This window comes from Triturus cristatus, chromosome 9, assembly GCF_964204655.1.
Source record: "Triturus cristatus chromosome 9, aTriCri1.1, whole genome shotgun sequence".
In the NCBI taxonomy this organism is placed as follows: Eukaryota; Metazoa; Chordata; class Amphibia; order Caudata; family Salamandridae; genus Triturus; species Triturus cristatus.
The window spans coordinates 7,689,122-7,706,060 of NC_140592.1; the positions used below are offsets into that span (position 1 = coordinate 7,689,122).

General features: G+C 52.2%; 1 protein-coding gene across 1 annotated transcript in view; it reads right to left on the reverse strand.

The window, feature by feature from the left end:
- The window catches only part of STAB1 (stabilin 1), a 1,212,756-nt gene that overhangs the window by 1,179,338 nt on the left and 16,479 nt on the right, over positions 1-16,939 (reverse strand). The window lies entirely within an intron of this gene.

Sequence of the window (16,939 nt, forward strand, 5' to 3'; positions counted from 1 at the left end):
TCACCATACACAGGCCTGCAAGCGCCTACCATAACCATACGCAGGCCTGCAAGCGCGTACCATAACCATACACAGGCCTGCAAGCGCCTATCGTCACTACACACAGACATGCAAGCGCCTACAATCACCACACACAGTCATGCAAGCACCTACCATCACCACACACAGGCATGCAAGCGCGTACCATAACCATACACAGGCCTGCAAGCGCCTACCATCACTACACACAGACATGCAAGCGCCTACCATCACCACACACAGGCATGCAAGCACCTACCATCACCACACACAGGCATGCAAGCGCCTATCATCACCACACATAGGCATGCAAGCGCCTACCATCACCACACACAGGCATGCAAGCACCTATCATCACCATACACAGGCATGCAAGGCATGCAAGCGCCAACCATCACCACACACAGGCATGCAAGCGCCTACCAGCACCACACACAGGCATGCAAGCGCCTACCATCACCACACACAGGCATGCAAGCGCCTACCATCACCACACACAGGTATGCAAGCGCGTACCATAACCATACACAGGCCTGCAAGCGCCTACCATCACTACACACAGACATGCAAGCGCCTACCATCGCCACACACAGGCATGCAAGCACCTACCATCACCACACACAGGCATGCAAGCGCCTATCATCACCACACATAGGCATGCAAGCGCCTACCATCACCACACACAGGCATGCAAGCACCTATCATCACCATACACAGGCATGCAAGGCATGCAAGCGCCAACCATCACCACACACAGGCATGCAAGCGCCTACCAGCACCACACACAGGCATGCAAGCGCCTACCATCACCACACACAGGCATGCAAGCGCCTACCATCACCACACACAGGTATGCAAGCGCCTACCATCACCACACACAGGCCTGCAGGCGCCTACCATCACCATACACAGGCATGCAAGCGCCTACCATCACCACACACAGGCATGCAAGCGCCTATCATCACCACACACAGGCATGCAAGCGCCTATCATCACCGCACACAGGCATGCAAGCGCCTACCATCACCACACACAGCATGCAAGCGCCTACCATCACCACACACAGGCATGCAGACGCCTATCATCACCACACACAGGCGCCTACCATCACCACACACAGGCATGCTAGCGCGTCTACCCTCAACACACACAGGCCTGCAGGCGCCTACCATCACCACACACAGACATGCAGGCGCCTACCATCACCACACACAGGCATGCAAGCGCCTACCATCACCACACACAGGCATGCAGGCGCCTACCCTCAACACACACAGGCATGCAAGTGCCTACCATCACCACACACAGGTATGCAAGCGCCTACCATCAACACACACAGGCCTGCAGGCGCCTACCATCACCATACACAGGCATGCAAGCGCCTACCATCACCACACACAGGCATGCAAGCGCCTATCATCACCACACACAGGCATGCAAGCGCCTATCATCACCGCACACAGGCATGCAAGCGCCTACCATCACCACACACTGCATGCAAGCGCCTACCATCACCACACACAAGCATGCAGATGCCTATCATCACCACACACAGGCGCCTACCATCACCACACACAGGCATGCTAGCGCGTCTACCATCACCACACACAGGAATGCAAGCGCCTACCATCACCACACACTGGCATTCAGGTGCCTATCATCACCACACACAGGCATGCAAGCGCCTACCATCACCACACACAGGCATGCAGGCGCCTACCATCACCACACACAGGCCTGCAGGTGCCTACCATCACCACACACAGGCATGCAAGCGCCTACCATCACCACACACAGGCATGCAAGCGCCTATCATCACCACACACAGACATGCAGGCGCCTACCATCACCACACACAGGCATGCAAGCGCCTACCATCACCACACACAGGCATGCAGGCGCCTACCCTCAACACACACAGGCCTGCAGGCGCCTACCTTCACCACACACAGGCCTGCAGGCGCCTACCATCACCACACACAGGCATGCAAGCGCCTAACATCACCACACACAAGGTCAAACACAGCTTGTGGAAAATCCACAATTATAACAATTACAAAGAAATTCATTGAAAAATAGGACACACTCTCTTGAACTGCTTTGTATCTGTTGCACCATGTATTTATGGCATCTGTAAAGGTTACTGTTGAACATCTGGAAGCGCCTAAGCTTTCTTTCTGTGACTTGTAAACACGGGGGTTGGATGTGGAGTGAGAGTTGTTTTATGTTGTAATCACTTTTACATCTTTTGCTAAAGTTGGAGCTCTGGGAAACCTTGACAGATCACGTGTCCTCAACATTTTTATCTTGTTAATAGTGTTTCTTGAATTTAGTCTAAGAACTGGTGGACATGGCTCTTGTGGGTTTAAGTGGGGGTGCATTGGCAGGGGTGTAACACAGACACTCGTAGCCTGCGTGGGGGAAGGGGTAACCCTTCAGAGTATCGCCATTCAGGCCAAGCCTATGAATATTTATGAGATATTGGGACTTGGGGTCCTGTATTACATTCTGCAGGAGGGCCCCATCATTTTGCCTTATGCCGCTGTGCATTGGCAGTGTTCCGTGGTGTGAGATACTGGGTTACTGGTTGGAGAGGTGAACCCCTACACAAGCTGGAACCACAATCCTTGTCAGGGTGAGGCACAAACAAAACCCCAAATTACCCATACTGAACCCTCAGGAAGCTTGGCGCACAGCAGTCAGGCTTAACTTAGAGACAATGTGTAAAGTATTTATGCAGCATTTCAAACAGTAAAGTGAGAACACAACACAAGGAAAATCCCACACCAATTTAGAAACTTAGAGCAAAATTTAATAAATATATCAGACCAAAACAACAAAAATCCGACCAGGAGAATCGGAGATATGCAATTATAAAGATTTAAGTGAAAATAGCGCCAAAAAGCCCAAAGCGTCACTTGCAGCTATCTGGTTATGTGGGACTGGGAGAAAGTCACAAATTCAGGCCAACGGCAATGGACGACAGGCGGGATTCACGGGCCAGGTTAGTCCCGCTGAAAATATACCTTCTTAGAATAGCGCAAAAAGTCCCATTTGTGGTGTAGGTGGCCGCGAGGAGCAGGGAAGCATCACGGGCGGTCATCGCTGTACAGTGAATGTCCTATTGTCGTTACGTTGGGGCGGGCTGGAGCTTTGCAATGGTGCTCCCCGCGAGCGGGCGATGCTGTAGCCCGAAGGGTTGGGCTGACAGAACATTGCTTTGGCAGGCAGTGCGAGTGACAAAGAATGTCCTGTTCAATTCCGCTCCACTGAGGGGCACACAAAGGGTCCAAGACCGGAGGGGCACCACTGGGGGGCCATTTGCTACTCCAGCTGGATCTGGGTGCTGGTCCACGTGATGGCAGTCTGTTATGTCCCTGTGGCTCTGAAAAGGAGGCCAGCAGACTAGCTCACGGATGTACTCTGGGAGTCCTGGGTTCGAGTGCAGGTCCAGTCCCTCTGTGTCAGGCAGGAGGGCAGCAGTCCAGCAGAGTGGCAGCCCTTTCAGCAGCGCAGCCGTCCTTCTACCTGGCAGGGTCTCCACAGCTCCAGAGTGCACTGAAGAGTGGATGTCTGAGGTCCAATATTGATACCAGGTGTCTCCTCTGAAGAGGCAGAAGCTGCTAGAGGTTTCCCCTTTAAGTGAACAGGTTTCCTGCCTTCCCTGCCCTGGCTCCAGACTAACTACAAGTGTGTATGCAGTCCGCTGTGCACAGGCAGGACACAGCCTGTTAAAGTCTAAGTAGGGTTGTGCCAAGCTCTGGCCTCCCACCCCGTCAGTGATGGACCATCAAGCCACACATTAGCTTTCTATTGTTTTTGGCTGTTTAAGAGGAATACACAATGCCCAACTGTCACCTGCACGGAGTCATGTGTTCCAGAGACAGGCTGCAGGCCTCTCAAATCTTCTAGGACTCTGATTTTCCTCAGCATTTAATATAACCATCCCGAAATTCAAAAGAGCCCATTGAGGCAGCGGAAGCTTTGTTGAGGGTATGGCCAAACAGTGGAGTTCTCTGCCCACAGCGTAAGAAATGTACAGGCATTCTATCATACCAGAAAAGCTTGACGACTCTGCTTTTTAATCTTTAGGTTTCAGGCCCATTCTGTTCAGTTGCGACTAGTCTGTTACCTGGTATCTTTTTGCTACTTCTTTTGCTTTCTTTTCTGCGGCTGACCGTGCAACGACACCTTTGGGCAGCAGTGCACTTTATATAAAAAATATTTTCATTTCATTTCAGGCATTAAAGCACTAAGGCAGGAAAAAAACAACTTTCTAAAAGTGGCATTTTCAAAATTGTAATTTAAAATCAGATTTTAGAATAAAAGAGGATTTTTAATTGCAATTTGAAACACACAAAATATGAACTGGCTACCGTTCCCATTTGGAAGTTACAGCTTATTAAATGTAATAAGGTAACCCCAATGTTATCCTATGTGAGAGGTAGACCTTGCAGTAGTGAAAAGCAAATGTACGAGTTTTTCATCACCAGGACATATAAAATTTAAACATACATGCCCAACTTTTTAAACACACTGCACCCTACCTTTTAGGTTGTCCAGTACCTACCCTAGGAGTAACATATATGCATTAAAAGGTAGGCTTGGGCTTGTCAAAGGGTTTCTTTTGCCAGTTTGAAATGGCAGTTAAAAACTGCACCCCCACCTGAGACATGTTTAAAGTGCTACTTGAGTAGGTGGGACAATAAGTGCTGCAGGCCCACTAGTAGCATTTCATTACAGGCCCTGGGCACATGTAGTACCTCTTACTAAGGGCTTGCAAGTACATTAAATATGCCAAATGGGTATAAGCCAACTCTACCATGTTTCAAGGAGAGAGAAAACACACTTTAGCACTGGTTAGCAGTGGTAAAGTGCACAGAGTCCTAAAGCCAGCACAAACAGGAGGGTTGAAGGCAAATATTTAGGGCAAAAACAACGCCAAGGATGCCAGATTTAACTTGTGGCATGCAATCTGCTCTCCTCCAGACAGCAGTGTATTTGACTAGGCCGGTTACCAAGTCTACCAGTCTTGGCCTCACCACATGACAGGGCTGTGCCATATCCCTCTTTATTAAATGGATGCTGAGCACAGACGTGCCGCGACGCACCTGTAGTGCACCAAAGGCAAGACCGTCTGTGCCCTTCCGCTCCCATCCCCACCCAAACACGCCCAACTAGCAGTCACTTCCGTGAGACCTGCGCCCAGATTTTCCTTCCAGAGTTATGTCGTCTGCTAACAGAGTCCTAAAATATATGGACTTATTTTATCATAGCGTTTACGTTCTTACCCATTTTAATATATCTTCACCTGCGAGTTGCTAGAATGATACAAAAGGCGATCAATGGCCCTATGATGTCACTTCCTGTGAGGTCACATTATATGCAAATTAGAGGAACCTCATATTTTCCATTTTGCTCAGGGCCCCTAAAATCTTAGGGCGGCCCTGCTGTGAACAGTTCGATAAAGGCCCTTCCCACAAGCTGCCCCTGTGGTTCCTCTTAGATTCGGGTCTTCGAAGTACACTGAAGCAATTTCATGTTTAAATGCAAACACATGATCAGAGCTACTAAAAATCGTACTACTCATATAAAATCTTAAATACAGAAAAAACAAGTAAGGAAATCGACAAGATCATTGAAGAATTTGCCCCCCTTGGAGCCTCCAAGACTTACTTTCATGCCTCACGAGAACCAGCTAATAGGTCATCCATTTTCTCTGCAAAAACTCTCCAGGGTCAGAGTTTGTTAATCTGACTATCTAGAGAAGGTCCAGAGCTGAGCTACCAGAAGGTGATGGTTGGTATAGACTGTAAGAAGCTCTTCGAGTCTTCACCCCTCTCTACCCACTCCCTAAAGAAGCCTCCAGGGATTTAATAAGGCAGAGTGGACCTGCAGACTCTACACTGATATCTGTTCCAGGTTCAGGATGGCCGTCCACGGATTGTCCCGTTTGTTGAGGAGCTAATTAATGACTCTACATACGGTATCTGTTACGGCCAATCGTAAGAAGCCATCGTCAGTGCTCTGTAGAACCCAGGGCCAGATACAGAGGATGTGGCTCATTTTAGACCCATCTCGCTCAGATACACAGGATGCGGCTAACTCCAGACCCATCTGTTCCAAGGTGGAACGGCTGCCCTTATCCTCCTTGACCTATTAGCTGCCTTCGACACCGTCTCCCAATACACACTTGAGACCAGGCTCCACCACATCGGCATTCAAAGCAACGCACTCAACTGGATCTCCTCCTTCCTATCCAGCCGGACCCAGATGACCCATCTCCCTCCCATTTCCTATGCACCCAAAGACATCATATGCGGCGTCCCCAGGGCTCCTCCCTCAGCCCCACCCTCTTCAACACTTACATGATGCCACTGGCAGACATCGATCGCACCCACGGACTCAATATTGTCTCCTACGCTGACGACACCCAGCTCATCCTATCCCTCTCAGAGGATGCCAACACCACAAGAGGCCACTTCCAAATCACCATGACTAACATTGACTCCTAGATTTGGACCAACTTCCTCAAACTCAGTTTGAACAAGACAGAGGTCATCATCGTCGGGAACAAGCCCTCTACATGGGACAACACTTGGTGACCATCTACACTGCACTCATCCCCTCCAACCACGCACACAACCTCTGAATCATCCTGGATTCCCAGCTAACTATGAAGCAACAAATCAACACCATCTCCTCTTCCTGTTTCCACACCCTCGGTATTCTCCGGTAAGATCTTCCGATGGATCCCCATCTCAACCAAGAAGACGGCCACAAAGTTCATCATCGCCAGCCAACTCGACTATGACAACGCACTTTAGGCCGGAACTACCAAATAGCTCCTGAGCTGCCTCCAGACCATCCAGAGCTCAGCGTCAAGTCTCATCCTCGACCTCCCCAGAAGAACCAGAATCACCCCCAACCTCAGAGCCTTCCACTGGCTGCCCATCCAATAAAGATGCCTCTTCAGACTCTTCACACACGCCTACAGGGCCCTCCATAAGTCTGGACCCGCCTACATCAACAACCGCCTGACATTCCACAAACCGTCCAGAAAGCCCCGATCCTCCACCCTTGCATTGGCCCACATCCCCGTATCAGTCATAGCTGCTGCAGAGGCCGCTCCTTTTCCTACCTCGCCGCCAAGTCCTGAAACTACCTCCCCCTCCACCGGCGCACTGCCCCATCTTTGAAGGACTTCAGGAAACAGCTCAATACTAGCCTGTCCGACTGCCAGCCAGCTCCAACCGAGGCTCACGGAACAAGAGCACTTGGAGACCCCCTGGGGTGACAAGTCGCGCTCTACTAGACACTCTGATTGTTTGATTGATCTCGCCAAGATACACAGGATGTGGCTAACTCCAGACCCATCTCGCTCAGATACACAGGATGTGGCTAACTCCAGATCCATCTTGCCCAGATACCCGGGATGTGGCTAACTCCTGACCCATATGGCCCAGATACATGGGATGTGGCTAACTCCAAACCCATCTGGCCCAGATACACAGGATGTGGCTAGCTCTGGACCCATCTGGCTGAGATACACAGGATGTGGCTGACTCCAGACCCATTTCCCCCAGATACACAGGATGTGGCTAACTACAGGCCCATCTCACCCAGATATACGGGATGTTGCTATCTCCAGACCCATCTGGCCCACATACAAGGGAGGTGGCTAACTCCAGACTCATCTCGCCCAGATACACAGGATGTGGCTTACTCCAGACCCATCTCGCTCAGAAAAATGGGATGTGGACCAGACCCATCTTGCTCAGATACACGGGATGTGGCTAAATCCAGACCCATCTTGCTCAGATACATGGGATGTGGCCAACTCTAGACCCATCTCGGCCAGATACTCAGGATGTGGCTAACTCCTAACATATCTGGCCCAGAAACACCGGATGTGGCTAACTCCAGACCCATCTCGCCCAGATACACAGGGTGTGGCTAGCTCTGGACCAATCTGGCTCAGATACACAGGATGTGGCTAACTCCAGACCCAACTCGCTCAGATACACAGGATATGGCTGACTCCGGACCCATCTTGCTCAGATACACAGGATGTGGCTGATTCCGGACCCATCTCACCAAGATACACAGGATGTGGCTGACTCCGGAACCATCTTGCTCAGATACACAGGATGTGGCTGACTTTGGACCCATCTCGCTCAGACACACGGGATGTGGCTAACTCCGGACCCATTTGGCCCATATACAGGGGATGTGGCTAATTCTAGACCCATCTCGTTCAGATAAAAGGGATGTGGCTAAATCCAGACCCGTCTCACCCAGATACATGGATGAGGTTAACTTCAGAACCATCTGGCCCAGATACATGGGATGTGGCTAAATCAAGACCCATCTAGCCCAAATACACAGGATGTGGGTAACGCCTGACCCATCTGGCCCAGATACACAGGATGTGGCTGACTCCAGACCCATCTCGCCCAGATACATAGACTGTGGCTGACTCCTGAACCATCTCGCTTAGATACACAGGATGTGGCTAATTCTGGACCCATCTCGCCCAGATACACAGGATGTGGCTGACTCCAGACCCATCTCGCTCAGATACACGGGATGTGGCTAACTCCAGACAAATGTCCCTTGGATACACAGGATGTGGCTTACTCCAGACCCATCTGACCCAGATACAAGGGATGTGGCTAACTCCAGACCCATCTTGCTCAGATACACGGGATGTGGCTAACTCCAGACCCATCGCACTCAGAAAAATGGGATGTGGCTAACTCCAGACCCATCTCGCTCAGATACACGGGATGTGGCTAACTCGAGACCCATCTCCCTCAGATACACGGATGTGGCTGGCTCCAGACCCATCTGGCCCAGATACACGGGAAGTGGCTAGCTCCAGACCCATCTGGCCCAGATACACAGGATGTGGCAAGCTCCGGACCAATCTGGCTCAGATACACAGGATGTGGCTGATTCTGGACCCATCTCACCCAGATACACAGGATGTGGCTGCCTCCAGTCCCATCTCGCTCAGATACACAGGATGTGGCTAACTCTAGACCCATCTCGCCCAGATACACAGGATGTGGCTAGCTACGGACCAATCTGGCTCAGATACACAGGATGTGACTGACTGCTGACCCATCTTGCCCAGATACACAGGAGGTGGCTGACTCCGGACCCATCTTGCCCAGATACACAGGAGGTGGCTGACTCCGGGCCCATCTCACCCAGATACACAGGATGTGGCTGACTCCAGACCCATCAAGCTGAGACACACAGGATGTGGCTAATTTCGGACACATCTGGCCCATATACATGGGATGTGGCTAACTCCTGACCCATATGGCCCAGATACATGGGATGTGGCTAACTCCGGACGCATCTGGCCCAGATACAGGGGGTCTGGCTAGCTCTGGACACATCTGGCCCATATGCATGGGATGTGGCTAGTTCTAGACCCATCTCGCTCAGATACATGGATGTGGCTAACTCCAGCCCCATCTCGGCCATATACATAGGATGTGGCTAACTCCGGACACATCTGGCTCAGATACACGGGATGTGGCTAGCTCCGGATGTATCTGGCCCAGATACACAGGATGTGGCTAACTTCGGACACATCTGGCTCCGATACACAGGATGTGGCTAACTCCGGACGCATCTGGCCCAGATACACAGGATGTGGCTAGCTCTGGACACATCTGGCCCATATACATGGGATGTGGCTAGCTCTGGACACATCTGGCCCATATACATGGGATGGGGCTAGTTCTAGACCCATCTCGCTCTTATAAAAGGGAAGTGACTAACTCAATCATTGTAAGGACTATCCAGGACAGTGTAAACAATGATTCTCTTTGGAAGATATAGATATGTTATTCTCACTCTGAGTATTATTATTTTTTTTTTAAATATGATTTTCTCTCACAGCTGAGCGCTGCGCTGCACTGGTAAGTCGAAATAACAATATGAGAGTGAGAAGTCAGGAGACGACCCCGTTCCTCTTCCAAAGTAATCAGTACAATACCAAAATGAGAACGGGTCTTTTATAAAGATCACTATTATAGCTATGACCCCATAGGTGAATATTATTGGTAAGTATACTGCCTAGGAACCCATAGAGTTTTTTAAAAGAGGCCCCACTCACCTACCTAGTAGGTGACATGCTTTACCATAGGATCCCTCACTCGCCTACCTAGTAGGAGACATGCTTCATCATAGGGGCCCTCACTCACCTCCCTGGTAGGTGACATGCTTCATCATTGGGGCCCCCACTCGCCTACCTAGTAGGTGACATGCTTCATTATAGGAGCCCTCACTCACCTACCTAGTAGGTGACATGCTTTATCATAGGGGCCCTCACTCGCCTCCCTGGTAGGTGACATGCTTCATCATAGGGGCCCTCACTCGCTTCCCTAGTAGGTGACATGCTTCATCATCGGGGCACTCGCTCACCTCCCTGGTAGGGGACATGCTTCATCATAGGGGCCATCACTCACTTCATCATATGGGTCCTCACTCGCCTCCCCGGTAGGCGACATGCTTCATCATAGGGGCCCTCACTCGCCTACCTGGTAGGAGACATGCTTCATCATAGGTGCCCTAACTCACCTACCTAGTAGGTGACATGCTTCAACATAGGGGCCCTCACTCACCTACCTGGTAAGTGACCTGCTTCATTATAGGGGCCCTCACTCACCTCCCTGGTAGGCGACATGCTTCATCATAGGGGCCCTCACTCTCTTCATCATAGGGGCCCTCAGGCGCCTACCTGGTAGGTGACATGCTTCATCATAGGGGCCCTCACTCGCCTCCCTGGTAGGTGACATGCTTCGTCATCGGGGCACTCGCTCGCCTCCCTGGTAGGGTACATGCTTCATCATAGGGGCCATCACTCACTTCATCATATGGGTCCTCACTCGCCTCCCTGGTAGGCGACATGCTTCATCATAGGGGCCCTCACTCGCCTACCTGGTAGGCGACATGCTTCATCATAGGTGCCCCAACTCACCTACCTAGTAGGTGACATGCTTCATCATAGAGGCCCTCACTCACCAACCTGGTAGGTGACCTGCTTCATTATAGGAGCCCTCACTCACCTCCCTGGTAGGCAACATGCTTCATCATAGGGGCCCTCACTCTCTTCATCATAGGGGCCCTCGGGCGCCTACCTGGTAGGTGACATGCTTCATCATAGGGGCCCTCACTCGACTCCCTGGTAGGTGACATGCTTCGTCATAGGGGCCCTCACTCGCCTCCCTAGAAGGTGACATGCTTCATCATAGGGGCCCTCTCTCACCTACCTAGTAGGTGACATGTTTCATCATAGGGGCCCTCACTTGCCTCCCTGGTAGGTGACCTGCTTCATCATAGGGGCCCTCACTCGCCTCCCTGGTAGGTGACATGCTTCATCATAGGGGCCCTCACTCGCTTCCCTAGTAGGTGACATGCTTCATCATCGGGGCACTCGCTCACCTCCCTGGTAGGGGACATGCTTCATCATAGGGGCCATCACTCACTTCATCATATGGGTCCTCACTCGCCTCCCCGGTAGGCGACATGCTTCATCATAGGGGCCCTCACTCGCCTACCTGGTAGGAGACATGCTTCATCATAGGTGCCCTAACTCACCTACCTAGTAGGTGACATGCTTCAACATAGGGGCCCTCACTCACCTACCTGGTAGGTGACCTGCTTCATTATAGGGGCCCTCACTCACCTCCCTGGTAGGCGACATGCTTCATCATAGGGGCCCTCACTCTCTTCATCATAGGGGCCCTCACTTGCCTCCCTGGTAGGTGACCTGCTTCATCATAGGGGCCCTCACTCGCCTCCCTGGTAGGAGACATGCTTCATCATAGGGGCCCTCACTCGCTTCATCATAGGGGCCCTCTCTCACCTACCTAGTAGGTGACATGCTTCATCATAGGGGCCCTCACTCGCTTCCCTAGTAGGTGACATGCTTCATCATAGGGGCCCTCACTCGCCTCCCTGGTCGGTGACATGCTTCATCATAGGGGCCCTCTCTCACCTACCTAGTAGGTGACATGCTTCATCATAGGGGCCCTCACTCGCCTCCCTGGTAGGTGACATGCTTCATCATAGGGGCCCTCACTCGCCTCCCTGGTAGGAGACATGCTTCATCATAGGGACCCTCACTCGCTTCATCATAGGGGCCCTCACTCGACTCCCTGGTAGGTGACATGCTTCGTCATAGGGGTCCTCACTCGCCTCCCTAGTAGGTGACATGCTTCATCATAGGGGCCCTCACTTGCTTCCCTAGTAGGTGACATGCTTCATCATAGGGGCCCTCACTCGCCTCCCTGGTAGGTGACATGCTTCGTCATAGGGGTCCTCACTCGCCTCCCTAGTAGGTGACATGCTTCATCATAGGGGCCCTCACTCGCTTCCCTAGTAGGTGACATGCTTCATAATAGGGGCCCTCACTCCCCTCCCTGGTAGGTGACAAGCGTCATCATAGGGGCCCTCACTCGCTTCATCATAGGGGCCCTCACTCGCCTCCCTAGTAGGTGACATGCTTCATCATAGGGGTCCTCTCTCACCTACCTAGTAGGTGACATGCTTCATCATTGGGGCCCTCACTCGCTTCCTAGTAGGTGACATGCTTCATCATAGGGGCCCTCACTCTCTTCATCATAGGGGCCCTCAGGCGCCTACCTAGTAGGTGACATGCTTCATCATAGGGGCCCTCACTCGCCTCCCTGGTAGGTGACATGCTTCATCATAGGGGCCCTCACTCGCCTCCCTGGTAGGAGACATGCTTCATCATAGGGACCCTCACTCGCTTCATCATAGGGGCCCTCACTCGACTCCCTGGTAGGTGACATGCTTCGTCATAGGGGTCCTCACTCGCCTCCCTAGTAGGTGACATGCTTCATCATAGGGGCCCTCACTCGCTTCCCTAGTAGGTGACATGCTTCATCATAGGGGCCCTCACTCGCCTCCCTGGTAGGTGACATGCTTCGTCATAGGGGTCCTCACTCGCCTCCCTAGTAGGTGACATGCTTCATCATAGGGGCCCTCACTCGCTTCCCTAGTAGGTGACATGCTTCATAATAGGGGCCCTCACTCCCCTCCCTGGTAGGTGACAAGCTTCATCATAGGGGCCCTCACTCGCTTCATCATAGGGGCCCTCACTCGCCTCCCTAGTAGGTGACATGCTTCATCATAGGGGTCCTCTCTCACCTACCTAGTAGGTGACATGCTTCATCATTGGGGCCCTCACTCGCCTCCCTAGTAGGTGACATGCTTCATCATAGGGGCCCTCACTCGCTTCCTAGTAGGTGACATGCTTCATCATAGGGGCCCTCACTCGCCTCTCTGGTAGGTGACATGCTTCATCATAGGGGCCCTCACTCTCTTCATCATATGGGCCCTCAGGCGCCTACCTAGTAGGTGACATGCTTCATCATAGGGGCCCTCTCTCACCTACCTAGTAGGTGACATGCTTCATCATAGGGGCCCTCACTCGCCTCCCTAGTAGGTGACATGCTTCGTCATAGGGGTCCTCACTCGCCTCCCTAGTAGGTGACATGCTTCATCATAGGGGCCCTCACTCGCCTCCCTGGTAGGTGACATGCTTCATCATAGGGGCCCTCACTCGCCTCCCTGGTAGGAGACATGCTTCATCATAGGGACCCTCACTCGCTTCATCATAGGGGCCCTCACTCGACTCCCTGGTAGGTGACATGCTACGTCATAGGGGTCCTCACTCGCCTCCCTAGTAGGTGACATGCTTCATCATAGGGGCCCTCACTCGCTTCCCTAGTAGGTGACATGCTTCATCATAGGGGCCCTCACTTGCCTCCCTGGTAGGTGACATGCTTCGTCATAGGGGTCCTCACTCGCCTCCCTAGTAGGTGACATGCTTCATCATAGGGGCCCTCACTCGCTTCCCTAGTAGGTGACATGCTTCATAATAGGGGCCCTCACTCCCCTCCCTGGTAGGTGACAAGCTTCATCATAGGGGCCCTCACTCGCTTCATCATAGGGGCCCTCACTCGCCTCCCTAGTAGGTGACATGCTTCATCATAGGGGTCCTCTCTCACCTACCTAGTAGGTGACATGCTTCATCATTGGGGCCCTCACTCGCCTCCCTAGTAGGTGACATGCTTCATCATAGGGGCCCTCACTCGCTTCCTAGTAGGTGACATGCTTCATCATAGGGGCCCTCACTCGCCTCTCTGGTAGGTGACATGCTTCATCATAGGGGCCCTCACTCTCTTCATCATAGGGGCCCTCAGGCGCCTACCTAGTAGGTGACATGCTTCATCATAGGGGCCCTCTCTAACCTACCTAGTAGGTGACATGCTTCATCATAGGGGCCCTCACTCGCCTCCCTAGTAGGTGACATGCTTCATCATAGGGGCCCTCACTCACCTACCTAGTAGGTGACATGCTTCATCATAGGGGCCCTCACTTGCCTCCCTAGCAGGTGACACACTTCATCATCGGGGTCCCACCCTGGTCATTGAATGTTTCCAGGGTGTGCTACAACGCCCGACTACAGCGGGGCTGGTTTTATTTTCGAGGATGAAGGGGTGATGATGAGTTCTTTGCTGATGAGTGCAGTGTTTGAAATTGGCTCAAAACTCCCAGTCAATTGGACATAAATTTGAATCACAGGAGTATTCGTCAATATTAAAAAGGATAGTAGAGGCGGATATGTGCAGGATATTAATTTGATCCAACGTATCCTCTAAGCGGTCCACATGTTTCATCCAAATTACTCTGGAGCCTCTCAGGGTCAGAATGGCCTTCGTCAGGACCAGAAGGAACAAGCCAACATGCACGCGAAGGCATGCAGCGATTGTGCGAGTGGATTGTACATACAACTCACCGGAAATTTGCTGTTTTTTCTTTCTTCCTAGAAAGAGATAGTAAATAAATTGTACTTTTTTTTGTTGTTAAATTGATGCGAGTTAAAATGTAGAAAGGCAATGCTTACTGGGAAAATCACACCATGCTGTAAATACAAAAAAATCCAACAAAGGAACTAACTTTGGAGACCACAAGGTATTAAGAGCCTTATCCTTATAACCCTGCGCAACGTGGGCTCCTGAAAAAGCTAAACATTGCAGAAAACGTTTCATTGACCCAAAAGAACATAAAGGGAGAGAAGCGGTGCGACTTTCCATATTCAACCCCAAACGCCATGTGGAATCCCATTTGTTCAACGAACGCCGACTAGACGGAGAACTTGAGAGCAACTTGAAAGGTGTTTTGGTGAATAAACAAGAGTAAATGCTGCTGGCCGAGGCACCCACAGGGGGCCACTAGAGAGGTCAGCACTCTAGTGTCGCCTGGGCACCCCACACCCCCCGCCCCCTTTAGGGTCAGGGACTCTGGTTGGGGTCCCCCCCCTCTCCAGCCTGGTTGCGACGCACGAGGGACATCACTTCCTGGGTGCCCAGGACTTGGGGGAGGGTATATATCCCTTCCCCCACCATTTTGGCAACCTCTTTTGATCGCCGCACACACCGTCTTTGGGCACGCCATCAGGGTGCTTCGCAGGACACGCTGTCCTGCACCGCTGGTATCGACACCGTCCGGTTTCAGCTTTAAGTTGATTGCGGTGAGTGCGTGCCAGGAGGGGCCATTGCCAGTTTTATACAGCCTCCTCCTATTTGTCCCCGTGTGGGGTGCTGTGGCTCCGATCTCCTGATGTTGCGGCACCCAGGGTGGGGGCACAACGGCACGGGAAGCATTTATAGGTCGAGGAGCCTGTGGCTATCTTGGTGGCTCGGTCTGGTGTGTTGGGCTTAAGGGGCGGTGTGTTTGCAGCGGGTTCGTGCTGCCTTCCACCCTTCGTTCCGAATTGGAGCTGGCACTCGGGCCGGTGAAACGGGGTGGGCAGCAAGTCCGAGCTCCTGATTCCTCGGACTTCTGCAGAGTTATGCGGCTTAAGTCCGCCACCGGGTTGTGAGTGAGGTGCTGGTGGCCGTTAAGTTCCCGGTCTGAGTCCCATCCGCACGAAAGACACCCAGGATGCATTGTCAGGGGTCATGCTTACCATAGGGGATGGCTTGATTGTCTGATTGTTGGCCACATTTGCTTACGCCGATCGGTTGATCGGCATTGCAGAGGTCTCCGTGTTCGTGCATTCCCATGCATTGGCTGAGCAATGTCTTCAGCAAGGGTAACATTGAAGCGGCATGTCACTTTTAAAATGTGTCCCTGCGTGCGAGCACTGGTCACTCCTGTATGCCCATGCCTTTCTTTTATCCTTTACTGTGTCCCGCTCGTGGCGTCTGAGCAGCGCGGGGCAAAGTCTGCAACACAAAGGAATCAGTGGGGGGGGGATGGGTGGCGAGCGAGCAGCCTGCCGTGCCCCCGCTTCCCGGTAGCGGCACACGCGCATTTATAAATAAGAATTGCCGAGAGATGTGGAGTGAAATTCTTGTACACGCGAGGTCAGGCTCAGTTGTCGCGGAGAAACAAGTGTTCAGTTTAATCGCGCCCAGCTTATTGAAGCCATGCTCCTCTCCTCCCCCACACCCCAACTCGTTCACACCGCACCTGGCTTGGTAGTGGGATGTCAATAGTTGAACCCTGATTGTAGTGGAGAGTGCAGTCGCATTTGTGTTGATAAAGACCACGGTTGGCCCACCGCTGGGACGCTCAGGTTGTATACCTTGCAGACGAGGGTGTTCTCACCCTGGCACCCGTCGATGGCCCATAACTCTTTTGCGCGCCTGACACGCCATCTACCACTACTGTGCCACTACCCTTGTCGCTGTGTGGCACGCTGCGAGATGAGCAGGGGCAGGCTGTTTTGGTCTGGTTGTGAATGAGCAGTCTTGGCGTTTTCGGTTCTTGCGTCTTTTAATTGGTGTTGTTGCCTCTGCTCTTCTGCGTGTAAGATGTTGATCGCCGGTAGGAACTCTTTGAGGGTCAAGCTCGCTGTGCCGAA